This window comes from Notamacropus eugenii, chromosome 1, assembly GCF_028372415.1.
Source record: "Notamacropus eugenii isolate mMacEug1 chromosome 1, mMacEug1.pri_v2, whole genome shotgun sequence".
Classification (NCBI taxonomy): Eukaryota; Metazoa; Chordata; class Mammalia; order Diprotodontia; family Macropodidae; genus Notamacropus; species Notamacropus eugenii.
In genome coordinates this window covers 311,869,144-311,883,357 of record NC_092872.1, presented here as the reverse complement: position 1 = coordinate 311,883,357, position 14,214 = coordinate 311,869,144, and the positions used below count along the sequence as shown (strand labels likewise).

The 14,214-nt window shown below is 36.9% G+C and overlaps 1 protein-coding gene and 1 long non-coding RNA gene across 3 annotated transcripts in view; both read left to right on the top strand.

The window, feature by feature from the left end:
* Window positions 1–14,214, top strand: part of RAD51B (RAD51 paralog B) — an 850,987-nt gene that overhangs the window by 394,857 nt on the left and 441,916 nt on the right.
* LOC140517889 (uncharacterized) overlaps window positions 10,353–14,214 on the top strand; it is an 86,168-nt gene continuing 82,306 nt past the window's right edge. Inside the window, exon 1 of one of the 2 annotated variants that reach the window (XR_011971779.1) lies at window positions 10,353–10,692. This is a non-coding gene — a long non-coding RNA (uncharacterized lncRNA). The remainder of the gene's footprint in view (window positions 10,693–14,214) is intronic. The other variant, XR_011971778.1, reaches the window with a different exon arrangement.

The following is a 14,214-nucleotide window of genomic DNA, read 5'->3' as shown; positions in this document are numbered from 1 at the left end:
AACATTGGAGTTTTTGGTCTCCAGCCTCTAACAGGTTTACTCTTGATATGGTCAGACAGGAAGGAGAGGAAGACAGCTTCAGGGGGGGTAATAATCTTATTTTATTCTAGTCTAGTCTTCTCAAAGGAAGTTGCTGATAATGGGAGCATCAGCTCCAACAGCATTCTCCAATAGCCCTTCTCACGTGGGGGGGGGGGGCAAGAAAGGGGGCAATTATCCCCCTCTAGATCATGTCAATCTAGACAGGCACAGCTTGTGCACTTCCCTAAGTCCCCTCAAGCCTTGATGGGGGCTGATCAAAGCACACACAGCATTACGCTGTCATATTCCCCTACAGGTTCCCCACTTACTGACCAGTGTCCACTTGTTTTATAGGGCAACAGACAGAGAAAGCCTATTGCCAGTAATAGCCTCAAAGGTTAACTTTAGCAAATATTTTCATTTGGCACAAGTATAGTAAATCTCACATTATGTCACTCCTTATCTCACTATGCAGTCTTAGTAGGACTGTCTGTCATTATGGTTCTAGGAATTACTATTTGGGATCTTTAAATTGCCGCCTGAGGCAGATATCAGTTAAATGACTTATCTGGCTGTGTTAGTGGAGAAAAGAAGACACAAGCAAGAAATGTTGTAGAGAATAAATTGCAAATTAGACAACTGATTTAATATGTGGAATGAGGAAGAATTCTGGGGATTATTATCTAACACCTGGAAACTAGACATTGCCATGGCCCTGGATCCTGAGGAATTACACTCTAAAAAGGATAACAAAATCCTTTGTTTACACCCTGTAATGAAGTAGACCTCAGATCTTCTACATGATCTGACATGTCGCCTTTTTCCAAAACCCTTTTTTTATAGGGTTTGATATCCAAATATGCAGAATAGGCATGGGAAAACAGAGAAGCTCATATGTTGATATTCCTTGCTCCTGAGTGTCAAAATTGATACAGCAGGGGGTCATAGGCTGGGTGAAGCATGGGCCATTTATACTGACTAAGTGATCATAACATGGTCACCTGCTTATTTTGGGCAGGAGAAAATGGTCTGGTGATACAAAAATAAGTTAGGGGACTTTTGAAAATGTCAAGGCATCCTACCCATTTAGGGTTTTGACATAGAATTTGAGTAAAACAGGATGGAGACATTATTGTTAGCATTCTTATGGTTGTGCAAGTGACCCTCATCTCTTGGTAAACAAGTAGTGACAATTACATTAAAATTTGAAGTCCACTATAAGAACCTGCATATCCCTATATAATTCATGCAAAATATCAAACTGATTAATACTGATTGGAAAAGAATAGGTGTCCAAATGAATTAGTTCTCACATTCCTCCCAGCTATACTGGGTACCAGTTGTTATTATCATCCCTATTTTATAGATGAGGAAACTGAGTGGTAGAAATGATCATTAAAACTAATGAGATTCAGAGTTCCCCCCTTTTCTATTTTATAAAACTCAGTCTTTGAAGGTTAAGTTAACCTTCTTTATAGACTCAACCCAACCTTACAAGGAATCTCTAGTCTAAATTGAATTACATTCATTCAAGCTTGGATGGAGACAGATGCTCTTGTCTAAATTGCCTAAGTCTGGGTCTGGTCTGGGTGTATATTCTCTCAGTTCAACGGAGACATGATGTCACTCTCAGCAGTTCATTTTAGTATTTGTTTTAATTAATTAATTAATAGTTAATTAATTAATTAAAAGTCAGGGTCTACTCCCATCCTGGGGAACACTTTACTCTTTGAAGTATCTAAAAACTATCTTTGATGTAAGAGCTGGCCAAATGACCATCCTTTTATTAAAAAATTTGCTGACCTTATTAATAAAATCATTAAAATACCCCCAAACTATGTCTCTTGAACATTTTTAAATCACCACCTGAGGCAGACTTCAGTTAAGTGACTTATTCAAGATCACATAGCTAGTGTTTGAGATCCAACTGAGGTCTTCTAGACTCAAGTTAGAATAAGCATTTATGGAACAGATGAAATAGTGTTCAACGAGTAGACACTAACAGCTCAGGGGACTGCAAAAAACTTTTTCCAGGAACTGGCATTTGAATGCACTCTTAAAGGAAGTTAGGGATATTAAGGAGCAGAGGTTATGGGGGAGAACATTTCAGGCATGGGAAATAGCCACCACAAAATCATAGAGAAGGAAAAAAGGATGTCATGTGTAAGGAACAGTAAACTGATCAGAATGAGATCATGAAGGATTGCATAAGAAGACTGGAAAGATATGTTGTGGCCAGGTGGTTATGAAGAGTTTTAGATGCAGGCAAGCACTCATATGGTGTTCAGTAGGGTGCAAGGACACTCTCCAAGTCTTTCTGAAGAATTTTGTAATCTAATGCATGACATGGCCCAGCATGTTGCACCTCCATCAAAGAAGGTTCTGGGCTCTGTGAGCAAAGCAGAATTGTAGTAGATCAAAAGCCACATGAGATGTGCAAATTTTGTATGGACTCCCTGTGCCTGACTGAGTTCATATTGGTCTGATCAGTCATGGTTGGATATACTGTACCTTGACTCTGACATACTGATGTTAATCACTGCGTCAGTCACATACCAAAAAGAGGAACTTATATTTTAAAAATAGTGGGAAGCCTCTGGAGTTTATTGAGGATGAGGATGTCACGGTGGGACCCACATTATATGAAAATCATTCGGAGTTGCATAAAGGATATAGTGTAGCAGGGAGAGATTCGAGGTTAGAAGTCTTATTAGAAGATGTATTACACTTTTCCAAGTGATAAGGGCTTGTGCTGAGGTGGCTGTGTTAATGGAAAAAAGAACATACAAGCAGGAAATGCTGCAGAGGATAAGCTGCAAATTAGACAATTGATTCAATATGTGGAATGAAGAAGAATTAGTTGAAGATGCACTGAGGTTGTGAACCTTGGTCATTGGAAGGATGCAGGATACCCTCAATAATAATATGGAAGCTTGAAAGAGAAGTGCGTTCAATTGAGGAAGGGAGGTAGTAATGACAAATTCTGATTTGTGTATGTTGATTTTGAGATTTCTGCAGGAATCCAGTTTGAAATTAGAGACTAGGAGTTCAGAGGACACAGTGAAAAGGGCAAATATGTATATAGAGGGTGACACATTGGCAGGAGAGGGATGAGATAAATGGAATTAAAGAAATGGTCAGCTGGGATTAGAGAGGAGAAAATGATGATAAAAAAAGCAAGAGGGAGAGGGTGCATGCTAGCCATTGGGGTATGATTCTAGGCAGAGTTCCTGGGAGATCTCCTTATAAAGGCAAGCTATCTCAAGTTTAAAAGTAGACCCTTGACATTTTGACACAGTGTTTTACTGACCAATCTTTAGTATTGCTGTTACCTTTGAGGCTTCTGGTAAATGGCATTGATGAGCAGGAGGTAACACATTCCTGCTCAGGGGACTTCCGTATCCTGAGCCTACTGAGAGAAAGCCTGCTGATTTTATGCCTCTTAGAGTATCTGGAAATCTAGCACAGACAAAATCCAACTTTCTTCGCACCAGCTTTGAGAAAACTCTGGCTGTGTAGTGTCCTATGGGGACTTGGGAAGCTTAGCAAGGAGACAGGAATTGGCACATCTCAGCCAGGTCTTACACTGGCCCCAAGTAGGGTCAGCCTTGGAAGAGGGCTACTTTAAACCTGGATTGAGAGGAGGTGGTATGTCTCTAGTTGAGCTGGGTGAAGCAAAGTATCTTCTGATAAGGACATACAAACTAACTTCTCACTTCAGGGCCAATAGAGTGAAGAAAAAGCTATGAAATTTTGTTCAATACCATGGAAAAGCTGGTGGCAGTAGGAAGGTAGCATGTGAAGCAATCCTTTGGACTTATAGAAACTAATGAATGACTCTCTAAGAAGCCATCCTGGTACTAAGAAAAATACCTGTGGAAAATAGTCTTCAGAGTTCTTTTCCTCTGATCCCTTGTAGATAATTTTTCTTGCTCATCATTCTAGAATCTCCTTTTCCGTTTCTTTTCTTCCATTATATTCTATTAGAACCCATGTCCATTAGAACAATTAGCAATTTGGAGCTAGGGGAAACCTCATGTCCACTTCCTAGATAAAGAGAGAAATCAGAGTTGAAAGTTAAAGTTTTGAATGCATTTTCCCATAGAAACATTGTCACAGGGTGGTTGGTATGTTATACAGCAATACTATTATAGTACTGTCTTTCAGCTGCATTGTAGGTTAGCTATGCAACTTTAAATAGACTTTTTTGGGCTGTTCTAAAAAACCAAATCACCATTTATGATTATTTCTGTGGTAAGTAGACCCTGAGTTTCAAACATTTGGGATTTGTGATTAGTCATTGCATTGAATGGATAACATATAAATATATATTTTATATATATATATATATATATATATATATATATATATATATATACACATATAAATATATATTTATTTATAACATATAAATATATATTATATATGTTATATATATAATGTAACATATAAATAACATATAAATGTTATTTTTCCCTTACATTTTTGTAATCATTGTATAAATTGCTCTCTTGCATTTGAATCCATTGGTGGTCCCTTTTGTATTCCTTATGGTGCAATAATATTTTACTCCGTCTAAAATTACTTTAAGAATTTCTCAATTGATGGGCACACTCGGTTCCCAATTCTTTGCTACTGCAAAAAGTACTGTTGCAAACATTTTTGCTCATGGAGGTCCTGACCGCCCCCATCCCATCTTTGACCTCTTTCTTAATGTGTGTGTGACAGATCTTTTCTTTTTTCTTTTTTTCTTAATAGTATTTTTTCCAATTAAATGTAAAGATGATTTTTAACATTCACTTTTATAAGATTTTTAGTTACAATTTCTTCTCCCTCCCTTCCCAAGCCTTCCTCCCCAATACAGCATGCAATCTAATATAGGCTATACATATACTGTCACATGAAACATATTTCCACATCAGTCTTGTTGTGAAAGAAGAATCAGAGCAGAAGGGAAAAAAACAAGAGAAGTATAAAAGAGAGGAAATATTATGCTTCAATCTGTCTTTAGACTCCATAGTTCTTTCTCTGGATGTGGATAGCATTTTGTATTTTGAGTCTTTTGTAGTGTTAGATCATTATATTGCTGATAAGAGATATATCTATCAGAGCTGGTCATCGTATAGTGTTAATGTTATTTTGTACAGTGTTCTCCTGGTTCTGCTCATTTCACTCAGCATCAGTTCATATAAGTCTTTCCAGGTTTTTCTGAAAGCTGCTTGGTCATCATTTCTTATAGAACAATAGTATTTTATTACATTTAAAAAATTATTTTATTTGTTTTCAGTTTTCAACAATCACTTCCATAAGTCTTAAATTTTCTCCCCCTTCTTCCCACCTCCCTCTCCAAGATGGCATTCAGTCTTATATGGGTTCTACCCATACATGCTTATTGAACACATTTTCACATTAGACATGTTGCATAGAAGAATTACAATGAATTGGAGAAACCGTGAGAAAAAACAAACCAAAATAAAACATAACACAAAAGAAAATAATCTACTTCATTCTGCATTCCAATCCAATAGTTCTTTCTCTGGATATGGATGGCATTTTGCCTCAAGAGTCCTTTGGCAATGTTTTAAGTCCTTACATTGCTGTGAAAGGCTATGTCTATCAGAAGTAGTCTCTCATACTCTAGATGTTACTGTATACAATGTTCTCATGGTTCTCCTCATTTCACTCCTTTTACACACATGGTTCTCCTCATTTCACACATTTAAGTCCTTCCAGGACTCTCTGAAGTTCTTCTGTTTATCATTTCTTATAGCACAATAGTATTCTATTACATTCATATACCACAACTTGTTCAGCCACTCCCCAACTGATGGACATCCCCTCAATTTCCAATTCTTGACCACCACAAATAGAGCTGCTATAAATATTTTTGTACATGTGGGTCCTTTATCCTTTTTTCATGATCTCTTTGGGATATAGACCTAATAGTGGTATTGCTGGATCAAAGGGTGTGCACAATTGATCTCTTTGATATATATGCCCCATAGTATCTTAGGATCAATGGGTATGCAGTATTTAATAACTTCTGAGGTAAAGTTTCAAATTCTTTTCCTAAATAGTTGAGCTGATTATCAGTTCCAATAACATAGTATTAGTGTGCCTCCCACATTCCCTAATATTTTTTTTTGCCATTTGGTCATTTTTTTTTTTTTTACCAGTCTGATGAGTACGAGATAGAATGTGATCTGTTTTAATATGCATTTCTCTTACTATTAAAATATGAAATATTTTTCAAATGTTTGTCTTTCTTTTTCTGAGAATTACATGTTCAAATCCTCTTCCATAATGTTTTTTCCTATATTTGATTCAATTCCATATATATATCTTGAATATTAAAACTTTTTTGGACAACCTTGCAGTAAATACCTTCATACCCTGCATTTAACTATTTTTTTTCCTGATTCCCTCTGTACTGGTTTTGTTTTTCCAAAAACTTTTCAATTTTATGCAATTAGTATAAATTTTACATTTTATCTGCTATCATCCTCTAATACTTATTTGGTCAAGAATTCTTTCCTTACCCATAGTTGTGAAAGGTATCTTCTTCCTTTCTTCTATGGTTTGTATGTGGTACTCACCATATCTGTGATCTCATTGACTTAGGACTTCACTTGCAAATCACATGCTTGCCCATGTTCTACAACTCATGTCCAGTTTCTTACAAAAGTTTGTCATAAGATGCCCATCTACTGTACTTTCCTCACTTTCACTTGACATCAAGAGGGTACCAGTGGAACACCTTGAGTTTCCATTGACATTCTTTCATTCTTGCCATATTTCAGGTCTTCTTTTTTTGTTGTTGTTATACAACTCATTGGAGACATTCTTCACTCCCTTCTTCAGAGTTCCTCCTTGTTATATGTTGTAGCCTGTTAACACCCACCATTTGCCTCCTTGTAGATTTCTGTATTATCGTCATCTCTAATTCTCCAGAGACAGTGTATATATTTATAAACATATGTGTTTATGTATATATAGGTTTATATTTACATGTGTATATATGTGTATGTGTGTGCATATATGTGTATATGCATATAGAGAGTTTCATAATCACAAAAGGATTTTAATCCAAATACATGTAATAATCTAATCAATAGACAATCTTTATAAATGGTTTTATTGATTATAGATATTTTTCAATTGATTGTAATAATTTTTTGTCTCTTTTCCCCCATTAGAAATGTTAGTATTTCTTTATTTAACCCCATTTGATTGCTGAATTTTATTTACTTTTTTATGTTTCACTGGATTCTTGTGGTTTACATCTCAGATATTCTACCCAGTTAAATTCTTTTCATCCAAAATACTTGAAAGTACTCTATTAAATGTCCATTAAAATAACCTCAAAGATTATTTATAATCACTTTTGTAGAGAAATTATTGTTGTAAGTCTTTTTATTTTGCCTTACAATACACTGTATTCTAAGCTTTCTTTTCCTTTTTAATAATAGGTGTGGCATAGTTTTGTAGGATTCTGATATTGACTCCTTGCTACCTGTAATTTTTCTTTCTGGCTCCTTGCAATATTTTTTTCTTTAACTTGGAAGCTTTGAACTTTGACCCTGACAGTTTTGGGCATATCTATTTGTAAATAAATGATGCATGCTTTCTGTTTTTACCTTGAGCTTCTGATGAGCCAACTCTGTCCACTAATGCAGATTTGCAGCTGTTCTTCCACTTATAGCCTTTAGAGAGTTGTCCACAAAATTGAGAAATTAAGTGACTTTCCCCAAATGACAGAATTTGTCTCAGAGGCAGTTTTCAAATCCAAGTTCTTCTGATTCTGAGACTGGCTTTGTGTCTACTACCCTTAGCTGAGTATTTCATTTACCAGAGTTGTGCTCTAAATGATTTTAGAATAGATTGCTACAATTTTCAGTGTAAGCATCTGTACCTACCAATTCAGCAAATGTTACAAATCAGAGCTTGATTTATTACTTTTTGATTGTCTAGACCAGGGGTGGGTAACCTGCAGTCTCAAGGAGACATGTGTCCCTCTAGGTCCTCAAGTGCAGCCCTTTGACTGAATCCAAATTCACAGAACAAATCACCTTAATAAAAGGATTTGTTCTGTAAAACTCATATTTAATCTAAAGGTTGTACCCAAGGACCTAGAAGGCCACATGTGGCCTTGAGTCTACAGGTTCCTCACCCCTGGTCTAGATTTAAGTGATGGAGAATATCTCAAATAATGAAGATTAAACTGAAAAGTGTTGGAGGTATTTTTATTTTCTGAAGAACTTGTATCTTTACTCTAATCAAGTCAGTTAGTGCTTCCCAGACTTCATTTTTATTTTGTTTTTTACAATATTTTTTTTTTACAATTTTTGTTTTTTTTACAATATTCTGATGTCCCCCAATTGCATTTTAAAACAATTTGTTAACATTTAAAATTGTTTGATTTCCAAATTCTTACCCTCCCCTCCCCCTTCCTTGAGATGGTAAGCAATCCTATACATGTTATACTTGTGCAGTCATGCAAAACATTTCCATATTAGTCATTTTGCTCAAGAAGACTCAAATAAAAAAGAAGGAAATAAAGGGAGCAAGGAAAGAAGGAAGGAAGTAAAAAATAGTATGTATCAGTGAATAGTCAGTCAATATCACTTCTTTCTTTAGGGGCATGTTAGAAACACTGTTGACACTAATTGGGTATCAAGGAAAATTTATTGCAACAGAGTTCAGAGGAATTGAACACTTTGGTCAAAGTGGGCTCCCACCCTCTTTTCAGGAGGAGGGAGCACTGAGTACAGAAGCAAGATGAGCTATATACAGTTAACTCAAAACAAATCCTCCCATCAGGGGATGGATTGGTCCATTCCCTTTTAGGTCACCACCTTCTTTATATCCATTACTTATCTCCTTCATATGTTTCCCCTCCCTTCTCTAACATATGAAATATGCCTAATTTTGTACTTTTTCTCCCCTCGGGCAGAGAAGTTATTATGCAAATAGCTTATTAAGCAAGCACAAAGAAGAAAAGCCTTCTCCTGGTTATTCCTGGTCATATTTCTGAACCGGTTCAGGCTTGATCAATCCCTTTCCTGATTCTGTGGTTTTCTGAAGGCCTATGTCTGTCTCCTGATTGGTTGAGTCCACCTGTAATCTGCTAGCCTTCTTATTATCTGACTTATTCTCAATGGCTTCGTCAACTAATAATGACTTCTATGGAAACTTAACATTTTGGCATCTCTCACAGGCCAATAGCATGCTTCATCATAAATCTTTTGTGATTGTCTTGGATCATTGTATTGCTGTAAATAGCTAAGTCATTCATAGTTCTTTATCATACTATATGGCTGTTACTATATATAACCTTCTGGTTCTGCTCATTCTATTTTGTGTCAGTTTATATAAGTCTTTCCAGGTTTTTCTGAAATCATCTTACTTGTCACTTCTCATAGCAGAATTCCATCACAATCATATACCACAGCTTGTTTAGCCATTCCCCAATTGACAGCCATTCCTTTGGTTTGTAATCCTTAGCCACCCCCAAAAAGAACTGTTATAAATATAGCAGCTCAATCTTTTTAAAAAAAAACAAAAAAGCTATAGCTTTTATATCTACTTGTAGATTGCCAAATTTGCCTAACAAGGACAAGAATTCAACATGAAGTGAGTAGAACAGGAAAACTATATGTTTAATAATAACAAACAACATGAATAGAAAGAAGCAGAATGTTAACAGACCAGACAAAGCACTATTGAATGATAATTACCACACTTAACCTACAAGAAGGAAAATTCACTCTTATCTTTGTAGAAATGAGGCATTACATATGCTTTGAGACTTGCCTAATGGTTTGCTTAGTTCATATTATCAGAGGTTTAGAGTGGAAAGATATTTTTAGAGGCCTTGCAGTTCACTGGAGTCCAGATAAGTGACTCATGCCAAGTCACACAAAGTAAGCAGGAGAACTGAGCTGAAGTCGTTGACTCCAAATCTAGTAATTTCTCTACTCGGCTTCCAGTTTTACTAAACTGCTTACTTTTTCCTCTTTCTTTTGAAATTTTTGTTACAAGGGATAGCTTCCAGGGAGCAAGAGATATATTTAGAAATGATTGTACTATAAAAATGAAAGCTATCAGTTAAAAAATTAAACTTAAAAAACCATTTTGCTCGGAAAAATCGTCACATGACAGTAAGTTGTCAAGGCCATTAGTGAACTTTAATTCATTTGTACTGGGCAGTACAAAGTTGGGCAGTACAAGTTGATAAGAAGATTATTAACCAGAATAACGTAAAAGGATGAAGCAAATACAAGAGGGAGAAAAGGGGAGGGGAAAAAGCAGGGAGGGAGGGAAGTGGTGGAACTAATCACCTGAATAGCACCCAGTAATTATGGTATCTAAGCTCCTCTGGGGAGCTTGTATTGTAATAGGAGTCAGAATACTTAAGCCTGGGTTAAGCCTGGAGCAGGGTTCTGTTTCCAGAGGATGAATTAAAATAGGGTTGAGGCAGGAAGGATGACAAGTGTAGAACTAACAGGACTGTGGCTCCTCCTCCTCTCACTCCCAGCTCCAGGCAGAGTTGGAATTTCAGATAGCATGGATTGCAGCAACACAGCCACAAAATGGTGAGGTGTCCCCTACATGTGGTTTGGGAAACACTGAAGTAGGTAGCAATCTGGTAGCATTACCTTCGGATTTCAGGTGAGAAAATTGAACCACTGAGATAAAGTAAATTGCATTTCTACTTAAATCAACCAGTATATTGACATGAAAACTCAAAAGTTAGGTACATTAAAATTTAGATGCTCCTTGAGGAAATTCTTTAGAGAGATATAAAGCAGATTGGAGAGTGGGCTTTTGCTTTGGCCCTTTTCATCTCCCATCACAATGAAGCTATTGAGTTTGAACTGCAGTAATGGATCTGAAAGTGTGTTTACATAGATGGGTTGTGGCATTTAGGTGGTGATAATAGCTTTTAGATAATCTAGGGTTCAGCCTTTCATGAATAGGTAAGCATGCTGTGTACTTAAGCTGCTAGATTACTGTAGGTTTTTATAAAAATGGGTTACAGGAAGAATGGAGATGAAATCCCACCTACTTTACCTCTTGAATCTGGGACTCACTAATGCACTGCAGGTGTACAGCCTGCCTAAGATTTCAACTTTGGATGCCGCAAAGAGGAACTTTCATCCCAAAGGGGGAGGTTTTGAAGCACACTAAGAGCTTCCTCCCAACACGCTCATGTCTTTCATTATTTCCCTTCCCACATTTGGTAACTGGAGATATTTGTGGTGTTTAATCCATGCCTTGCTCCTTCTCAGCCTACCCAACTCCTGCAGTGAAACCATAAACCTGTGGCTCCGAATTTGCCAGATTGTGATTTCACTGTAGGATCCATCAAAAGCAAGAGAAAAATAGATGAAATACTAGAAACACACTATAGGAATCACCAAACAACAACTTTCCAGTTCTCTAAGTGCTTTCATCTGAGAACAAGAGCTGTAGAACAATGTATCTCTAATAGGGGGTGTGCACTAAATAATTATCTCCAGTTTATAGACCAAGCAGCAAGAACACACAAAAAGCGCCATCTACAGTGTCACAGAATGAGTCACTGGAAAAATAATGAGTAAAAGCCAGGAATCCTGCTTGCTAATCTCCTATTGTTAATAAATTTAGTTAGCTTTAATACATACATATATATGTGTATATATATCTATATATACATCTTTATATATATCTTTGTGAATGTTAAATCGATATTTTCAATTTTATCTTAAATGCTATTTTTATTCTGGCCTTATCAGATGAGTCAGGACATGGTGAGGTAAGTATACTCATAAAAAGAGTGAAAAGTAACTCTTGTTCATATAGATGTGCAGGTAGGATTTTTCAAGCTTCCTAGACATAGGCCAATTCATTGTTTTCATTGCTACGTTTAAGTTATATTTTGCCTTACCTATATAAGTTTCTACTTTAAGACCTATTTTCTAGGGCTAAATGAGCTGGTTTTGCTGAGGTTAGAAGGGTGCTGGGGACCCCGAGATACTGACACACCAGGTCCTGCTCAAATGAATTCGATTCAAGACTTCTTTAAACCAAAGAGAAACAAAGTTTATTAAAAAATTCATATTGGGTTGACTCTTAAGGAGCCTAAGGACTTGTAACACTTGTATTCACAAGTGGGACAGATAGAATCTCAGCTAGACTGACTCTGAGCTGGATTGAATCTGAGTGCCTTCATGGAGGCAAGATGGAACTAAAATACAGAAAAAGACAGGGAAGAATCCAGGTGTTGCCAAGTAGTCTGGGGTCCCAGGGATGGTCTTGATAGATCAAACCCAGGGAGGATCCTGATAGGAGTGGTTGGTAAGAGGATCAAAGGGAAGAATATCAAAAGAATGCTAAATAGAAGATAGGGAGTATCTGGCCTGGGAGAAATGGAAGAGGAATCCAAGGAGTCCCTCCCCGCCAAGGCCAGACTTTCCAGGGCCCTTCAGACAAATGTGACAAAAGTCCTCCCAATCCAAGGGGAAAAGGTCTTGGCTTGGGCTTGTACTCCATCAGTTTGAAGTTTAACTACGTTATATTACATAAATACATTGTAGGTTTACTTGTTCCAGAGGGAACATTTTCAGCCATTCAATTCTCAAGGGATTGATTCAGATTTGTATGTTTGTTTTAGCTTTACTTCAGAGACTATCTGAGCTTTTATAAACTTGAATATGTAATTACAGGGTTTGATGGGGTTAAAAGTAGGATTGTTTTTTTCTGAAAGGAAAACATGAAACATTGTGAAATTTTTCTTCTATTTTGTTTAGTTTACATTTTTATCCAGTTGTCCTCTTTTCATGAATATTGCAAACTATGGATTAAAAAATCATTACCTGAAATACAAAGAGTTAAGTCATATGTATGTATTTTGTGGTTTTTTTTCCTTCAGTCACTTCAGTCATGTCCAACTTTTAATGATTCCACTTCAGGTTTTCTTGGCAAAGATGTTGAAGTGGTTTTGCCATTTTCTTCTCTAGCTCATCTTCCATATGAGGAACTGAGGCTAACAGGGCTAAGTATAATTTGCCCAGGTCATACAGCTAGGAAGTAAGCAGATTTGAATTCAGGAAGATGAGTCTTTCTGACTTCAAGTCCACTGTTGTATCCACTGAGCCACTGACTTGCCCATATGTATTCATGTATTCGCTTATTTCAGGACTTCAGTGGTTCTGACTTGAGTTTTCAAGAGTGACCTCACTGAGGAGGAGCGTTACCTCCAGGCATACCATTCACAACTCATGTGGGATGATTCAAAAGGTTCAAGAGACATAGTTTCTTGGTAGTTTAATCATCTTATTAATATTACCAGCACATTATTAATCAAAGGATGGCCATGTGACCATCTTTTTTAGACCAAAGACAATCAATATGGTGAATTTTTAATGAACTTTGTTTTCCTTTGATTTAAAGAAGTCTTGAGTCAAATTCATTTGAGCAGGACCTGGTGTGTCGGTACTTCGGGGTCCCCAGCACCCCCCAAGCTGTAGTTTATATACCTTCTAAAGAGTAAGTGTTCCTGAGGGATGGAATCACTTTCATTGTGTAACACATTGGGAAGTGGATTATCTTAAATGAGGGGCTGAGGGTGACTTCATGTTGATTTTGCTTAGACTATCTCTATATCCCAACCACTCCCAGCCTTGGGCAATTTATGAAAAGAATTTATGCCCCACCCAAGCAGAACACCTCAGCCACCCCACCTGATTGTCTTAGTCCAATCTTATTATCAGTAAGATAAGAGATAAGAGGCTGAACTTTTAAAATCAAGACTTTAGAAAAACGTGGGGATAGGTCTGGGAGAACTCTGGATTTCCCCAGATCATTGGTTATTAGTAATCATTTCTCTCACATCTGTGCTGTGTAACTTGAGCTCATGTCTAACTCTTGTCTATAGCCTCTCATCAGTCCTCTGTAGAAGATCCATTCAGTAAGCTAAAGTCTTTTCTTTAAATCTTCTAATTTTCTATGAATCTATCAGCCAGTCAGTATGCATAGACAGTTTTAACCTATAGAACTTAAAATGGCACTTAAAGACATCTAAGACACCCTGTTTTAAGTGCCTACTGTGTGCCAGCACTGTGCTAGGTGTTAGGGACACAGATAAAAGTGAGATAGTTCCTCGCCTGGAAGAGCTCACCTTATGCAGGGGAGATACAACATGTACACCCA